Raw genomic sequence first — 19,367 nt, 5'->3', positions numbered from 1 at the left:
AGAAGTTTTTAGTGCTATTTCCCAGGAAGCTTGATTTGGCATAGAAATGACTATAATTGCATTACATTCTAAAATAAATCAATTTTTATGGGCATAGAGCTGAGACAAACAGATATTCAATTTCTAACCTGTATTTTTAAAACTTAGAACAATTAGCTAAATTATGTGTTTCAATGACCTTAGCACAGGAATTGCTTTAATGATTAGTTCTGAAATTAATGTTTGAGTACATTCAATAATTGACATAGGTCCATTAAAATCACATTATATAGTTTTAAATGTTATCATAATCTAAATGTTCAGAAATATTCAGATTTTTTAATAGTTAAAAGTGAGTTAGGAACTATTATTTAATTTGGCACTTATTTATTGTCCTTAATTCTTGTGCCATATGGTTAACATATACTGAAAATAAATGTCTCTTCTCCCTTTCATCTCCATTTCCGTGTTTATATTAAAGACAAACATAGAACTGTTAGGAAGTGAATATCATCCATTTCATCAGACTGTTGTAAACCACTAAACCAGACACTTGCGTCAATAAACCAGACATTATTTATTACATTACTCCCAGGAAGGAATAAATTATATATTTCTGTTCCCTTTCCCTTCTCTCTCTTTCTGTCCAAGAAGTGAGTCCATGCTTGGATGTAACTCTATCAATGATTATCTCTCATGAATCAAGGGATTAAGTGCTAATGTTGAATTCAGCCATGTAGCAAATGTTCCCTATTTCATTTGCAACATGTCTGAAATTTTGCATTTTCCAGTGCAGGTCGCTCAAAATATTCAGGGTGTTTATTACTTTTGAAAATTACTAGCTTTGACTAAGCTTTGCTTGTGCTCAATTTCACACATGACTGGTTTGCCACATCTTGTATTATTATAAAGGGGACTTTCTGGTAATGCCTTTTTTCTTATTATAAATTCTCTTATCATTAGATTTATTTCTATCACTGACTTATATTACTTGAAATTTGTTGTTTTGCAATAGCAGTACAGTGCAACAACATTAAATTACAATAAATTTCAAAACTATAAAGAAAGAAAACTGAGACGGTGTTTATGGATGGGTTTAAGAAACATTCAAAAATCTGATAGTGGAGGGAAGAAGCAGTTTCTGAATCACTGAGTATGGGTCTTCAGGCTCCTGCACCTCCTCCCCAATAGCAGTAATGAAAAGAGGTCATATCCCAGATGGTGAAGGCCCTGAACAATGGACGTCGCCTTCTGGAGCCACTGCCTCTTGAAAATATCCTCGTTAGGGTAGTGGGGGGGAGTGTCTGATTTTATTTTGTACAAATGTGCAACAATTAATGCTGCACACCTCTGAAACTTGACCATGGGAGCTTCTGTGTCGTATTTGTACATTCCCTCTGTGATTATATGGATTCGTCTCAGCATCTCAAAGGAATGCTGGTAAATTAAAAGGCTATTGTAAATTACCTCTTCATATGAGTAATGTCAAAAAAAATCTTAAGAGTATTTGAGGACCATGTGTGTGAGACATTAATTTTCAGGGTTCCTGGATAAAAAGAAGAAAAGAAATGGAATTAAGAGCTTTGCTCTTTTGTATTTGGCACAGACATGACATGTTAAACGGCCTCCTATAATTATAAGTTTAATTGTGTACAACAGTATCACTTTGATTGAAGTGGAAAGGCAATCAGTTTACTTTTAGGTCTATACTTCCTACTGTTGGGTTAGTTGTTGCAAGCTGAGAGCTGATTTGACCTTTTTGTTCTTTTCCAAGCTTTGAGTAATTACATAACGCATGTTTGCTGACCATTTCTTATGGCTTCAGTGGCAGGAGCAGAATAAACAGTGAGTCTGAAGAACCTGCACACAAAGGTAATGCATAAAATTAAGTACGGTAACTCAGAGAGCTTGCTGCAAGCAGACAGTACAGTACATTAGAATATCCATGCAGTTACCACTGGCTTATCTACATAAGCAAACAAAAACAGCAAAAGGCTATTTGGCCTTTAAAGTCCGTCCTACCATCCAATATGATCATGGAGAATCTGTCAAAGGTTTTATTCCTTTTCTGAACAGATCTCCAAAGCCCTCAATTCTGCATTCTTTGAAAAAAAATTGCAGTTCTTTCAGAATGAGTGTGTGCAATCTGACCAAGGCCTCAATTTCTCTTCGACAACTGGCTGTAAAGCGGTATTATCAACTCTTTCTATTCTCCACCCATGAAGGTCAACAGGAGCACAAATTCAACTGGGCATCAGTGAAAATCATGGTACAGGAAAATACACATCATGCAAGAGAATTCCTGGAAACCTGGTTTTTCTCAAACAATTCTATAAACAGCCATATAGACCTCAATCCCATTTATGTGCCAATGCAGACAAAATTTCAGACAATGCACAGAATTTGCCACAGAATGATGAGAACCCCTCCCTACTTCACAACTGGGATCCTATAATGATGGTCAATCAACTGTTTGGTAAATATATAAAGGTAAAGCTTTTGGAGGACTCAACACAAGTGAACAGTCCACTGATGGTGTCTCCTTGAATGGTGACAAAACATTTGCAAATGGATTGCCAAGATCAGAGAACAACTCAAGCCAACCATTTATAACATGTCCCCATAGCCCTCAGTGCTGTATATAGCCCATTGAAAATATGTCTAGTTCATTTTTAACTATCTCCAACAATCTAACTTGAACAAAACTCTTGGTTGTATAGAATTCTGGGTATTCACAGTATCTATGAACAGGGTTTTCTATGCCTCTCAGTTTTAAAAGGGTGACATCTTATTTTGCAAATCTGCCACTTGTTCAAGATGTGCTCGCTCATGGCATCTACCCAATCGATGTCACAGTAATGCTTGCAGGGAGAACTGGACCTAAGTGAGGAGGAATGGCAGGTTTTCTCTGTTGCTGGCGGGGGGAGGGGGAGGTTGCTGGTATTCCAGGAATAAGCTGACTGACAGCTTCCAATGGTAATATACCTTTTCTTAAATAAGGCATGCAAAATGATGTCTCTTGCTTCAGACGAGTGCACAGTACAGTAAAACTCTGATAATTAGCCTTCTGATGATTTGGATATCTAAAAGGTGTGGCATTTGCTTCACTATAAACTTTACCGTGCTCTCATGCCACTCACTGGGGTTGTGGTAACTTCTACTTTACAAAAAGACCACTCGACAACTTGATGGCCAAAAGAGCATCTTTATCTGGGACGGCAAATGATATTTACAATACAGAGGCTTCCAGGTACCTCATGCGGCCTGGGTGGAGGAACTACATACAATGCATACTGGGAGTGAAAAGAATGGAAGTAAAGACCCCGCCAACCCCGGACCCCGCCTCTTGCTACCAACAGCTCCCCAACTAGTATTAACTTACTTTTAATAATACTCACATTACAACACTTCTCCCCCTTTAAAATCCAACATTCGCCAAATATAGAAGAACTGGGAAATAAAAACAGTGGTATCATTAGCAACAGGTTACCAATAAAAAAACACCTAAAAAAATGGCAAATTCAAGATTCAATCTAACAACAAAAGAAACTATCCAATCAAAGATTCAGCCTGTCAGGAGGTTTGTGAGGGTGCTGTGATCTACACACTACCCCCGGTGACCCAGCAGGCACCGCTGGTGAGGATGCTTTGGGTGGATCTAGTGTTGGGGACACGAGAGGGGTCTGTGTGTACGCCTGAGAACGTCCATCCTCTTCAGGGGACTCTGCCCCCTCTGCCAGTGTGTCTCCCTCTAGCAAAGTCACTGGTGGACATACTTCCCCAGTAGTCTGTCTCACCATTGGAAACTCCATAGAACTGTCTACCTCTGAGCCGGAATCATGACGCAGGCACACATGGTCCTGATGTCCACTGAAAACACACCCATTAGTCAGCTTAACAACATAGGAGACTGGACCACTCTGCTTAAGAATAACACCAGGTAGCCATTGCTGATTGTTTCTCACATAGACATTGTCATCTGGTTCGAACTGTCTGTCTCGCGCATGTTGATCATATCCCCCCCCCCCCCCTTCTGCTTTTCCTGCTTTCTCTCCACTTTTGCCTTCATGTCCGGGCGCAGCAGGTCCAATCTTGACTTAGGCCTACGCCCCATCAGCATCTCTGCTGGAGTGCGTGCAGTCGCAGTCTGTGGAGTGAGGCGGTATTTAAACAGCAAACGTGAAAGCCGGGTACTGTCACCCGCTTCAGGCCTTCCTTCACTGTCTGAACAGCCCGCTCAGCCAAACCATTTGAGGCTGGGTGGAAAGGGGCCGTCCAAATGTGACAACTGCCATTCTGCCGCATGAACTCACCGAACTGCTCAATGGTGAACGTCGGGCCATTATCAGTGACCAGAGTGTCAGGCAACCCGTGGACTGCAAACACTTGCCTGAGTTTGTCTATGGTTGAGGGGGCTGTGACATTGCTCATGATGTGAGCTTCAATCCATTTGGAATGCGCATCTGGGGTCCTGGTTCCCATGATTCTTTTAAGCTTAGGCTCATTCACAGGAAATGTTATTATTTTACTGCTAACATCTAAAAGAGTACATTAAAAGTGTATTAGCATAACATCAAATTGGCCAGAAAAAATGCTGACCTGACACAACCATGGCAAATTATCAGAGATTTACTTCACCCTAATCCTTAAGTAAGGGAACAAAAGCCTTGGGAAGCATTCCAGGTGAAAACTAATCAGTTACCTGTAAAACTGTAATGGTACTTACTATTTCTAAATCAAAAATCTCTTGTAATAAAGGCCAATATGGTATTTGCCTTACGAATCACCAGGGTTGGCAGCTCATCGAGGAGAAGGAAAACACTAACCTGAAACCTTCACTGCTTTGTGGCTATACCCACTCATGGGGAAGGCTTCGTGCTTATACCCCAAGGGAAGAATCCAGAACTAGAGTCCCCTACACAGTGTTGAGTTCAACACTGACTGGCAACTCCCGCGACGCTGCTCGTGCCAAACTGTATCCGTCTCTGCTGGTCCTTTGGATTCATCAGAAGTGTGGAGAGAGGGAGTTTGCTACGTGGGCAATCACTTGCTCTCTATAGTGTGCTTCCTCGGCTTGCGTGTCTAGACAGCTCACAAGCAGTACCCATGCTCGACCCTAACCAACATCGGCCTCCTAATCTCCTGCTGCACCTGCATATTGATTTGTGCACATCTCCTCCTTCAATTATATGCTGATGTTTTAATGGCCTGGAAGAAAGGAGAGTGAAGAAAGAAAGACATTGGAAATTTTTTTTGCTACTGGGAACTCAAGAGCTCAGAAAGTGTCAGTCTGTCTCTGTCAACTTGCTACCACGATGTCATATTCTGGTAGGGGCTCTTAGGTTAGAGCTACAACATCTGGATCCTGACCCAGGTTGCTGAACTGCTGCGACTTGTAACCTTCCGTTGTGTCTTTAATAGTTCAGTAATATTTGTGTAATATTGTAAATTTATTATTTGATTGAGCATTCTTTGTTGTTTACATAATTAATAATGGGTTATATGTAAAAGTGCATGAATGACATATATCAATATACCACCCACCACGTCTATGTGCACGCCTTGCTAAAAGTAAATTTACACTCATTTCTCAGGCTCTCTTGTTTTTCTTTCTATTAGTTTTATGTTATGGAGCTACAAGACATAATACCTTCAACCCTTTGAAATGAATTGATTTTAATTTGTGTGCAAACATTACCCAATAATCCAATAACATCACTGCTGATGATTCACAAGCCAATTGAAATAAAGGTTTTTGTTTGTACTTATTTAAGTAAGAACTTTACAATAGAAATGCTGACATTTTGAAACTAATAAACTTCCTGAACCTCTTTTTGTTTACAGCATACGTTAGAATTATTTAGTAAGGCGCTTCAATAAAATATTCACATTTGTTTAAATTAGAACAGGCTAACTTCAGTTGTCATGCTATTTGTTTGCAGAAAAAGAGGGTGCTTCTCTCAGCTGGCTGCTAGCATTATATTAGTTTATCACAGCGTGTATATAAATTGAACTGATGTAAAACAGCACCCAAACAGAATGGAAGTCTAGTTGTACCAAGTGCTAGGATGATGAATCTCATGCTTCAGAAGCGATCATGGTCTCACAAGCAATCGTTTGTCACCCTTTCAAACTGGGCAAAGCCATTTTGTAGCTTTCAATTTTAACTAGCTTCCAGATGAATAAATAGCAGTGTGTTTCCTTGAGTCAGTACTCAAGGATTTTGTACTGTATTTTAGCATTACTGTGAAATTTCAAGATAGGCATTATGGTGTCAAAAGTAGAGCATTACGATGTCATGTTACATATTTAACTCTTCACTTTGCTCTTTTTACCACAATTATATCAAGCTGTTTCCTTTTGAAATCCTATCATTTATGACCTACGCACACTCAAGCACACATAGGTAAAAGCCTGATTTTGCACAACCTATTCTGAGTTTTGCTCATCCAAATAAAAACTTGAAACCCCCCCCCCCCCCCTTCACTGCGCATCTATGGAAATGCAGCTCGTTAGCTTCTCGCTAAAAGTCCCCAGATTCTGCCGAGAGAAATGCTTCTTTCTCAAGCTTCGTACATCTCTATAGCTTTGGTCCTGTCAAATCCATGAGGATGGGATGTCTCACTTTCCCAAATCCCGGTTTATGCGAATGCAATATGATTTACTGCCCCCCTGAAACTGCCATTATCAAAAAATAACAGATCGTACGCTGCATGAAATTAGAATGTTAACTTAAGCAAGCAGTTATTAAAGGAAAGGGAAAAAAGCAAAAACGGCCCATTATACTTAAACAATCGCATGTGCATGCTGGAGCTCAAATTTTGAACTTATCTGTAACTCGCGTGCTGGACCCTCGGTCTGCGTGAGAACACATACCACGTTCCGAATGGTCGCTCGAAATCCATCTTGAACAAACGAGAGTGAGTAGGGTCCTTCATCATCAAAGCCATTCATCTGCACAAAGCACCTTGTGCAACAGGGTCAGCATCCTCCACCACCTTCCCTCCTGTCTTCTCCTTGTTCCTGCCAAAAAAAGTGTTTGCACAGTGTTCCCTCGAACCTTCTCCCAATTCTACCATCCTGATTGACTGATATCACATTCCTAAATTGAACAACAATGCCCCTTATCTCAGCTAAACCCAAGCAAGCTGAAAGCAGAGTAGACTGCACTTACAGAACTGCTAAATTGAAATACTTAGAGCATAACAGTAAAAATCTTAGCAAGGGCATTACAAACTCAATAAAAGGGATATCTCTGAGTTTTTATTCAAAGTGAAAGCTAGCCTGCAAAAAAAAGGAATACTGTATAACTCGTATATCCATCAAAACCTACATTGGTAAACTCAATGCTCTAGGAAAATTCCAGAGTTATTAAACATGGCAGTTAACACAGTTGCTTTGAAACTGCCAGAGTTTGGGAGCAAAATGCCATTACTCAGTTCGTACAAGCTGAGGCCCAGTTCAGTCTGTGAGAAACCTCTGCCAACAACACCAAATCCTACTACATGGTTCTACTAGGTGCTCAGCAATCCTACAGAGGTGAGAGTAGTGAGTCTGCTTGAACAGTCACCTGAAATTACGACTGATCACTGAAAACATCTTTTACAGACTTTTGGACTATCGGACTCTGAACATACCAAACAGTTGCTGTCCTTACCCAGTCTTCTTGATGGTAGGCTTTCAGAGCTAATGGACCACATGCTAACTCTCCTGGGAAATCACCATCCCTTCTGTAGTTAAAAAAAAAACTCTTCATGCAGCAAATGTCTGATGAAGTTTGCATAGCCCTCACAAATGCACCTGTGATGGACTATAGGGAGCTTGCTAAAATGGCTGATGGTCTACACTCAGCTAGGCAGTGATGCATCATTCCTCCTCCTTTCTCTACATCGATAAGCCCGGTCAGCAAGGCCCCCAACATGAGGATGCCCTCATATGCAAAACAGACAATGCTGGGTCTGTGTTATTACCAGGCTTGCTTTGGTTATAATGCTAGGAAGTGCCGACCATCTTTCAGCTTCGATGATGCCAGCGCATTAGGACATCAGAGTTCCATGAAAACTGTGGTGCTAGCTACCTGGATTCTCTACTGTACATTACAGGCACCTTTTCAGTGTGACGCTTCTTGTGTGCCACAGGTGCTCAAGTGAATGTGCTGCCAACATCACTTATCAATGAGAAGGCAAAAAGTGACAAAACATCACTAGAGGCTGCAAACGGCAGCAAGATCCAAACTTACGTGACATGATGTGTGATGCTCTGTCTCAGTGGACTATGCTACACATGGGACTCCATCCTGGCTAAAAGTGGCAAGACCTTCGCTCAATGTAGATTTCCTGTGTGCCCAAGGACTGTTGGACGATCTTAGGAACTGTGGGCTTGTGGCTGCCAAGGGCTTTGGGTTATTACCCTGGTCCACCCGTTAAGTTCCCCTCAACAACTCTGTCAAGCGTATATACCACCGCATATGAGTTGACTCGACTGCTGGGTGAATTCCCAAATGTCACCAAGCCAACATTCTCCATGAGTCACAGAACATGGGCCGAGCACCACATTTTCACAACTGACCTGACAGTACATGCCCACACGCATAGACAGAACCCAGGAAAGCTGGCAACTGCAAAGGCTGAGTTTGCCAACATGGAAAGACTAGGCATTGTACACTCGTCGAATAACCCCTGGGTTTCACCCCTCCATATGGTTCCTAAGTCCGATGGTGGTTGCTACCCACGTGCTGATTACTGACACCTTAACAAGGCCACCACCCCAGAATGTTACCCGATCACACACGTCCAAGTCCAAGTCTTTTTAGCTAGAAAGTTAATTTTTTTCCAAAGTCAATCTAGTTAGGGGCTACCATCAGGTGCCTGTGTGCTCAGAGGACATCACAAAACAGCTGTGATAACCCCATTTGGCCTACTTGTGTTTTTTACCAGGCAGTTCTGTCTGAAAAATGCACAGACTTTCCAACATCTGCTAGACTGTGTATTAATAGACTTGGATTTTCTTTTTGTTTACCTGGACGACATACTTGCCAGCAGTGTGTCCAAATACAGAACACGTATCTCATCTCTGCACACTTTCAGCACTTAAGCCAACATGAGCTGATTACCGCATTAACCTTGCTGAGTGCCAGCTTGGGTTGTCAGCCATTGACTTTCCTGGTCCTCGTGTCTCCAGAGAAGGTGTAAAACCCCTCCTATCAAAAGTAGCCACTATTATATTTCCCAATGCCAAACATTACCAAAAAACTGCAGGAATTTTTAGGCATCACTGCTTCATTCCTCGATTTGGAGACAAACTGTTTTGAGTCAATTCATGGCCTCTTGCACTCGGACTGGAAGGCCTCACAGAAAGTGATTGTACTAAAGTTTGTTTGGCACAACTTCAGAAGGGATGTTCAAGAATGGTCTGCAGCCTAGGTGGAGAGCCAACAGGCAAAAATTAACCACCAGGGTCAGGCGCCAACAATATTTTTTTAAGTCCCTGAATGACGCTTGACCATGTCAATATGGACTTTGTTGTTCCCCCCCCCCACCCCCGCTGCCCCCGCTATGGCTTCACACACCTTCTTACCATGGTGAACATACCACCTGTTGGCCAGAGGTCGTCCTTCTAGCATTGACAATGGCTACTGACATGACTTGGCATTCATCAGCTCCGAGGTTTCTCAGTTTGGTACTCCATCTGATATTTCCTCTGACCATGGTCCCCAAATCATTTCAGATCTTTGGGCTCCGATGGCCCAGAGTCTAGGATTTACATCACATTACGGCATATCACCCGCAGCCCAATGGCCTATGCAAGTGGTTTCACCTCCTTAAAGGCTGCTCTGAGGGCTTCCCTGACCGAGGAGTGTTGGCATTATTGTCTCCTGGGGCTCAGAACAGCTCCAAGAGAGGACATTCGAGCATCTGTGGCTGAGTTGGCCTACAGGCATTCGCTAAGAGTGCCAGGTGATTTCAGTCCTGATGCCACAACCACCTGGTCAGTCTCTCAGCAGTATTCCACCCTCCTCAATAAATTCAATTACTTTTCACCTATTCCTTTCCTCCATCATGGCATACAGCACTTTTGGGTTCCTATTGACCTACATTCCACCTTGTAGGCTTTCGTCCACCATGAAGCAGACCAGCATTCCCTTAGGCCCCCTTATGATGGCCCATTCCACGTTTTGGAATGGGGAGAGAAGGCTTCTATCATAGATAAGAGGGGTAAACCTAAACATATTTTAGTAGATCGCCTTCAACAGGCCCACCAGAATTTGAGGTATTTTACCACCATGCCCCTGACATCATAACGTGACCATAAGGGTGTCAACACACCTCCGGACAAGCCAGAGGTACCTATAGTTCCTCCACCCACGAAACACAGGACCCGTTTCTGCACAACAAGAATCTATGTATCTGCCATGAACAGTTCACATTCCAAGCCTACATTGGCATCGCTCTCCAACTCTGCCTACACTACATTGACAACTGCATTGGTGCGCTTCCTGCACACACACTGAGCTTCTCACCTTCACTCACTTTGCCTCCAACTTCCATTCTGCCTTCAAATTTACTCAGTCCATTTCAGGCACCTCTCTCCCTTTTGGTAATCTTTCTGTCTCCACCTCTGGAGACAGTCTATCTAATAATGACTTTTATAAACCCACTGACACTCACAGCTATCTGGACTATACCTCTTTCTACCCTAACACTTGTGAAAATGCCATTCACTTTTCTCATTTCCTGTCTCCATCACATCTACTATCGGGTGAGGCATTTCATTCTAGAACAGTTGAGATGTCCTCCTTCACAGGAAGGGGCATCCCTTCCTCCACTATCAATGCTGTCCTCACCTACATCTCTTCCATTTCACACACATCTGGCCTTCAGTCCATCTTCCTAGCATCCCATCAGGCAGAGAGTTCCTTTTGTCCTCACCTACCACACCATGAACCTCAGCATCCAGCACAAAATTCTTCGTAACTTCCTCCATCTCCAAAGGAACCCCATCACCAAGCACATCTTTCCCGTCCTTCCACTTTCCACAGGGATAGCTCCCTATGTACTCAACTTCCTTGTCCACTCATCCCTTCCCACTGATCTCCCTCCTGGCTCTTATCCTTGCAAGTGGAACAAGTGCCACACCTGCCCTGACACATCCTCCCTCACTACCATTCAGGGCCCCAAACAGTTCTTCCAGTGAGGCGACACTTCACCTATAAATCTGTTGGGGTCATCTACTTAATCCAGTGCTGCTTGTGTGACTTTTGCATATCGGTGAGGCCTGACATAGATGGAAAGACCACTTCACCAAGCACCTTCACTCTATCCACCAGAAAAACCAGGATCTCCCAGTGGCCACCCATTTTAATTCCACTTCCTTTTCCCATTCCGACATATCAGTCCATGGCCTCATCTACTGTTGCAATGAGACCACATTCAGGTTGGAGCAGCAACACTTATATTCCATCTGGGTAGCTTTCAACCTGATGGCATGAACATCACTTTCTCAAACTTAGTGATTGCCCCTTCCTTTCTTTCGCCATTCCATAGTCTTGTTATCCCTCACACCGCTTCTTCTTACCTGCTCATCACCTCCCTTTGGTGCTCCTCCCCCTTCCCTTTCCTACATGTCTTCTGTCCTCTTCTATCATATTCCCCCTTCTCCAGCCCTTTAACTTTTTCACCAATCAACCTCCCAGCTCCTAACTTCACTCCTCCTCCTTCCCACAAGGTTTCACTTATCACCTACTATCTTGTATTTTTTTTCTCCCCTCCACCCACCTTCTTACTCTGACTCCTCATCTTTTATCTCCAGTCCTGATGAAGGATCTCAGTCCAAAATTTCAACTGTACTCTTTTACATAGATGCAGCCTGGCCAGAAAAGTTCCTTCAGCATTTTAAACGAGCTGCTTTGAATTTCCACATCTACAGATTTTCCATGTCTATGTATCTACCTCTTCCTTAAAAAATTTTATTTAAACACTCAGGTTCCACCAACCTTTGAGGAAGAAAGTTCGAAAGACTCATGACCTTCTGAAAGAAAAATATATTTATTTTTCTATGCCTTATTTTCAAATTTAACCTTTAATTCACTATGTTCAAACAAGAAGAAACATTTCCTCTCTTCAAGACCCCTCAATACCCTATATATTTCAATCAAGTTACTTCTTATTCTTCCAAAAGTTATCTTTGAACTACTATCAATATATTGATTTGCAGGGGACCTTACACATTATTCCAGATATGGTCTACTTAATTCCCTTTGTAACTGAAATATACCATAATTCAAAATTCCCACTTGTTTTAATTTCTCCTGCGAAATAGGACAACTTCACATGTTCTCACAGAATTCCTCAATTGTCAGGTCTTCTTTTGGTTTATTTAATCAATCTATATCCTGTTGTCGCTCTCAGCCTGAGGCAGTATGATAAGGAGGAATAAAACACTGTTTGAATGCAATTAATCTCATTAAAGAATCAAATAGAAATGCATGAGAATACCATTCAATATTCAAATGGATTTGCTTGAGAAAACCATTCAAATGATCCATGTTCTTGTTGCAAGGACGAGGCTGAAGATGAACCCAAGTGCAGGACACAGGTACAGAGGCAGAGTCGTGAGGTGTTAGCACCGTAACGAATGGTGTACTGATATCCGGGGAGTCTTTACATGGAGACAAGATTTATGTAGAGTATCCAGGAAATGATACGGAGCTTAGAACTAATAGTCCTGAGGAATCAGGAAACAAGGTTTACTCACAATGAAGTCAAACAACAAACTGGCAAAGCAGGGCTGTGACACTCCAGTTTTATCCTATGTTCGCTAATGGGAACCAGGTGTGCTGTAATTAGCTGAATTAGGGATGATTGGAAATCAGGCAAGGGGATTAAGGTCCAATTAAAGACGTAATAGCAAGGTGGGGAATTGCCAGATAGGACCATTACACATTCTGACTTTTGGGTGGCACTGCATGACCACATGTTCCACCACAATCTGATTTGAATAAACACCAAGAAGTTGTCCACATTTGTCTCACAGCAGTCTGTAAGGATATGTTGGAAAAACCTTATGTAGACAGCAAGCTTTGCACATGCTGGGTAATTCTTTTAGATGTTTGCACAAGTCAGGTCATCGGGCAAAAATACAACTTGTGCTTTGCTGCCAATGATGCTCAGCTCCTCTGAATTATGTTTCTCTATGTACATATGGAAACCTGTGGGGTTTTCCTTAATCTGACTTGCCAAGTCCTTCTCATGCCCCCCCCTTGCTTTCCTAAATTGATTCTCCTTGGTATTCAGAACATCTTCAAGGAGTCAAAAAGGTGGCATCCATCATTAAAAACCCCCATCACCCTGATCATGCCTTGTCCTCATTGTGACCATCAGGAAGGAGGTACAGGAAACTGAAGGCACACACTCAATGATTCAGGAACAGCTTCTCCCATGTTGCCATCCAATTTCTGAATGGATATTGAACCCATGAACACGACCTCACTACTTTTTTTTAACTTCTAATTTTGCATTTCTTATTTAATGTACCTATTTAATGTGTAGACATTCTCTAATTCGTTCTTTTTTCTGACAGAATCAATTTATTATTATCAGCATGTGTCATAAAATTTGTTAACTTAGCAGCAGTACAATGCAGTACATGATAATGTAGAAAGAAAATTAATTATGTGAATTAGATAAAGATATATGTATATCAAATAGATAAAAAAAGTACAAAGTCAGAAATAATACATACTAAGAAAGCGAGGTAGTGTTCTTGGATTCAGTGTCCATTTGGGTCTCAGGTGTTAGAGGGGAGAAAGCTGTTGCGGAATCACTGAATGTGTGCCTTCAGGGTTCTGTACCTCCTTCCTGATGGTAATAATAAGATGTGGGCATGTCCTGGGTGATGGGTCCTTAATAAGGGATGTCACTTTTTCTGAGGCACCCCTCCTTGAAAATATTTTGGAACTTTTCGAATGGAAGAAGGACACTACCGTGGCTGACAAGTGAAGTCATAGTCAATTTAAAAGCAAGAGAGGCAGCATACAAGGAAGCTAATGGCAAGATAGAGAATTGAGAAGCTTTTAAAACTTTCAGAAGGAATCTAAGAAAGTCATTTAGAAGGAAAAGATGAATTATGAAAGGAAGCTAGTGACTAATATCAAAGAAGATACTAAAAGGTTTTTTAAGTATATAAAGGGAAAAAGAGAGTGGAGGGTAAATATAGGACCAATAGAAAATGATGCTGGAGATATTGTAATGAGAGACGCAGAGTTGGAAGAGCAACTGAATGCGTATTTTGCATCAGTCTTCACAGTGGAAGACACCTGCAGTATATTGGACATTCAAGAGTGTCAGGGAAGTGAAGTATGTGCAGTGAAAATTACGACTGTGAAGGTGCTCAGGAAGCTTAATGGTCTGAGGGTGGATAAATCTCATAGACCTGATGGAATGCACTTTGGGTTCCAAAAGAAGTAGCTGGAGATATTGCAGAGGCATTAACGATGATCTTTCAAGAATCAATAGATTCTGGCTTTGTACCAGATGACTGAAAAATTGCAAATATTACTCCGCTATTTAAGAAAGGTGGAAGGCAGCAGAAAGGAAACTATAGACCTGTTAGCTTGACTTCAGTTGTTGAGAAGTTGGAATCAATTGTTAGGGACGAGATTACGTAATACTTGGAGGCACATGACAAGAAAGGCCAAAGCCAGCATGGTTTCCTGAAAGGAAAATCCTGCCTGACTAACCTACTGAAATTTTCTGAGGAAATTACAATCAGGGTAGACAAAGGAGATGCAGTAGATATGGTGTACTTGGATTTTCAGAAGGCCTTTGACAAGGTGCCGAACATGAGCCAGCTTAGCAAGATAAGAGCCCATGGAATTACAGGGAAGTTACTAGCACAGGTGGAACATTGGCTGATTGGCAGAAAACAGAGAGTGGGAATAAAGGGATCCAGCGGTTACCAGTAGAGTTCCACAGGGGTCGGTGTTGGGACCACTGCTTTTTATGATGTATGTCAATGATTTGGACATTGGGATTTTTGTGGCTAAATTTGCCAAATACAAAGATAAACAGAGGAGCGGGTAGTGTTGAGGAAACTGAGAGCCTGCAGGGAGACTTAGATAGTTTAGGGGAATGAGGAAAGAAGTGGCAAATGTTGGAAAGTGTATGGTCATGCACTTTGGTGGAAGAAATAAATGGGCAGACTATTTCTTAGATGATGGGGAGAGAATTAAAAATGCAGAGATACAAAGGGTCTTGGGAGTCCTTGTGCAGGATACCCTAAAGGTTAACCTCCAGGTTGAGTCCGTGGTAAAGAAGGCAAATGTAATTTTGGCATTCATTTCTAGAGGTATAGAATGAAAGAGCAGGGGTGTGATGTTGAGGCTATTAAGGCACTCGTGAGACCACATGGAGCATTGTGTGCAGTTTCGGGCTCCTTATTTTAGAAAGGAATACTGACATTGGAGAGGGTTCAGAGAAGATTCACAAGAATGATTCCGGGAATGAAAGGGTTACCGCATGAGGAACGTCTGGCAGGTCTTGGGCTGTATTCCCTGAAGTTTAGGAGAATGAGGGGGGATCACATAGAAAGATTCCAAATGTTAAAAGGCCTGAACAGATTAGGTATGGCAAAATTATTTCCTACGATAGGGGAGTCCAGGACAAGCGGGCACGATTTCAAGATTGAAAGATGTTTATTTAGAACAGAGATGCGGAGAGATTACTTTAGTCAGAGGGTGGTAAATCTGTGGAATTTGTTGCCACAAGTGGCTGTGGAGGGCAAGCCTTTGGGTGCATTCAAGGCAGAGATAGATAGGTTCTTGATTAGCCAGTGCATCAAAGGGTATGTGGAGAAGGCAGGGGAGTGGGGATGACTGGAAGAATTGGATCAGCCCATGATTGAATGGCAGAGAAGACTCAATGGGCTGAATGGCCTACTTCTGCTCCTATACCTTATGGTCTTATGGTCTTACTACGGAATCTAGTACCCAAAATTGAACTGACTAATTTTAGAACTTTCTATAGCTTCTTTCGGTCCTGTGCAGTAGCCATCCCCCTCTCTCATCTCCGTTCCAGACAGTGATGCAGCCTGTCAGAATACGCTTCACGGCACATCCATAGAAGTTTGAGCATTTTAGGTGACAAACTAAATCTCTTCAAAATCCTCATGAAACATAGCTACTGTCTTGCCATCTTTATAACAGCAATGATATGTTGGGACCAGGTTAGATCTTATGAAATCTTGACATCCAGGAACCTGAAATTGCTCACTCTCACCACTTCTGATCCTGCTATGAGGACTGGGTCAAGTTCCCTCATCTTATGCTACCTGAAGTCCACAATCAGCTCTATCGTCTTACTGACATTGAGTGCAAGGTTTTTGCTGCGACACTACTCAACTAGTTGGTATATCTTATTCCTGTATGCACTCTCATTTCCATCTGAGATTATAGCAACGATTGTTGTATCATCAGCAAATTTATAGATGATATTTGAGCTATACCTGGTCACACAGTCATGGGTAAAAATGGAGTAGAGCAATTGGCTAAGCACACACCCAAGGTGTGGCAATGTTGATTGTCAGTGAGGCAGATATATTATCACTAATCCACACAGATTGTGGTCTACTGGTTTAGAAATCAAAGATTCAATTGCAGAGAAAGGTACAGAGGCCCAGGTATAGTAGCTTATTGATCATGTTGTGGGAGCAATGTGAATAATGTGTTAAACACTGAGCTATAGTCAATGAACAGCATCATAATTTTTGTGTTTATATTCTCCACCTGTGAAGAGCTATTGAGATTGCATCTACCATAGATCTATTGTAGCAATAGGTAATTTGCAGTGGGTCCAGGTCCTTGCAAAGACTGGAGTTGATTCTAGTCATGGCTATCCTCTCAAAGCATTTCATCACCATAGATGTGAGTGCTACTGGATGATAGTCATTAAGGCAGCTCACACTACTCTTCACAGGCACTGGTATAATTGTTGTCTTTTTGAAGTAGCTGGGAACTTCCGAATAGTGATAGGGTGAAGATGTCCTTGAATACTCCCGCCAGTTGGTTAGCACAAGTTTTCATAGCCTTACCAGGTACTCCATCAGGGATTGTTGCTTTGCGAGGGCTCACCCTCCTTAAAGAAACCTTAACATCGACCTCCGAGACAATGATCACAGGGTCACCGGCTGCAGTAGGGATTTTCACAGCTGTAGTTATGTTCTCCTTTTCGAAGTGGGCATAGAAGGCATTAAGCTTATCTGGTAATGAGGCATCACTGCCATTCATGCTATGGTGTTGCACTTTGTAAAAAGTTATGTCCTTCAAATCCTGCCAGAGTTGGTGCGCATCCAATTGTCTCTTTGCTCTTGAAATAGCCCTTTGCAAGTCATACTTGGTTTTCATATACAGACCTGGGTTACCAGACTTAAATGCCACTGATTTAGCCTTCAGCAGATGATGAACCTTATAGTTTAATCATGGAACACACACAAAATGCTGGTGGAATGCAGCAGGCCAAGCAGCATCTATAGGAAGAAGCACTGTCAAAGTTTCCGGCCGAAATCCTTCATCAGGACTGCCTGGCCTGCTGCGTTCCACCAGCATTTTGTGTATGTTGCTTGAATTTCCAGCATTTGCAGATTTCCTCATGTTTGGTTTAATCATGGATTAGTTTTGGGAATGTACAGGAAGTTTTCGTAGGCACACATTCATCCACACAGATGTTAATGATGTTGGTAACAACTACAGCATACTCATTCAGATTCAAAGATGAATTCCTGAATGCATCTAGTCCATGATTCAAAGCAGAACTGTAAGTATTCCTGTGCTTTCTGGGTCCATTACTTCTTGTTCCTCTCTACTGGTGCTGCAGTCTTCAGTCTCTGCATATACTCAGGAAGTAGAAGTACAGCCAGATGATCAGACTTTTTAAAGCAACCTGTGGCCATGGAAAAGCATGGAAGACATTCTTACTGGTGTTGTAACATTGGTCCAGTGTGTTCTTTCCTCTGGTACTACAAGTGATTTGATGATGGTAATTATTTAGTTTCTTTTTCAGGCTGGTCTGGTTAAAATCCCCCATAATGATGGTGAAGCCATCAGGGTGTGCTGTTTCATGAACATTAATCCCATTGCACAGATCATCTAGAGCCTGTTTGACATCAGCCTGTGGTGGAATGTACACCACTACCACAATGATTATCGAAATCTCTCGTGGCAGGTAAAATGGACAGCACTTAATTGCAAGATACTCCATGTCTGGTGAGCAGACTTAGAACATCAGTGACACATTTGTGCTTCAAAGGAGTTGATCATGAGGCAGACACCTCCATCTCCGCTTTTGAGAGACTCAACAGTCCTATCCTGACAGTGTACAGAGAACCGATCAATCTGAATCACTGTGTCCAGTAAGGAAAGCGTTAGCAAGGGTTCTGTGAAACAAAGGATGCAAGTGGTCCTAATGTCCCTCTGATACAGGCCCATAGCTCTGAGATCTTTGATTTCATTTACTAGAGACTGTACATTTGCCAGCAAGATTGTCAGTATTGGGAGTGGAAAAACCCCATTTTCTTAAATGTACCTGTATGTCTGACCAGCAGCCATATTTCCTACGAGAAGCCCAGTGAGAAGTGTGGCCACAATCAGCATTGTTTCCATCAGTTTTAAGCACCAATAGATTATTCAATCACATTAAGACATCACTATTAACTGTACAGACTTTGAAAACAGCTGTGATTCTCAGTTGTATCAGGCTGAAAAGGGAATATTTATTTGTATCCATGGAGCTGTGCTGCATGAGATCACTGTCTCAAGGTACCCCGGAAGTAGTATTATTATGTATTGTTTTGTACTGCTGCTAAAAAGACAGCCCATCTTATGGCATATGCTGGTGTTATTAAGCCTTATTCTGATTATTAAGCTCCTTCCTGGTTACCATATAACTCTTCAGAGTCCCATCTGATCCTTGCTTCCTAAACTTTAATTGTGCTTCTTTCTTCCTCATGACTAGATATTCTACATCTTTTTTATCAACTATATTTCCTTCACCCTACCACCCTTTCCCTGCCTCAATGGGACAAACCTATCCAGAACACAATGCAAGAGGTCCCTAAACAACCTCCACATTTCTCTTGTGCATTCCCCTGAGTACTTCCATTGCTAATTTACATTCCCTAGTTCCTGTCTAATAGCATCATAATTTGCCTTCTTCAGTTAAATAATTTTGCGTACCATCTGCTGCTACCTCTGTCCAAGGCTATGTTAAACATTGGGGAGCTGTGTTGTCTGTCTCAGAAATGCTCACTCTTTGAAACATCTGTTATATGACCATTTTCATTGCCTAGTACTTGATCCAGTATGGCCTTCCCTCTAGTCGGTCTGTCAGCATATTGTG

Source organism: Hemitrygon akajei, chromosome 2, assembly GCF_048418815.1.
Source record: "Hemitrygon akajei chromosome 2, sHemAka1.3, whole genome shotgun sequence".
Lineage (NCBI taxonomy): Eukaryota > Metazoa > Chordata > Chondrichthyes > Myliobatiformes > Dasyatidae > Hemitrygon > Hemitrygon akajei.
The sequence above is the reverse complement of the archived record's forward strand: the minus strand, read 5'-3'. Positions refer to the sequence as shown.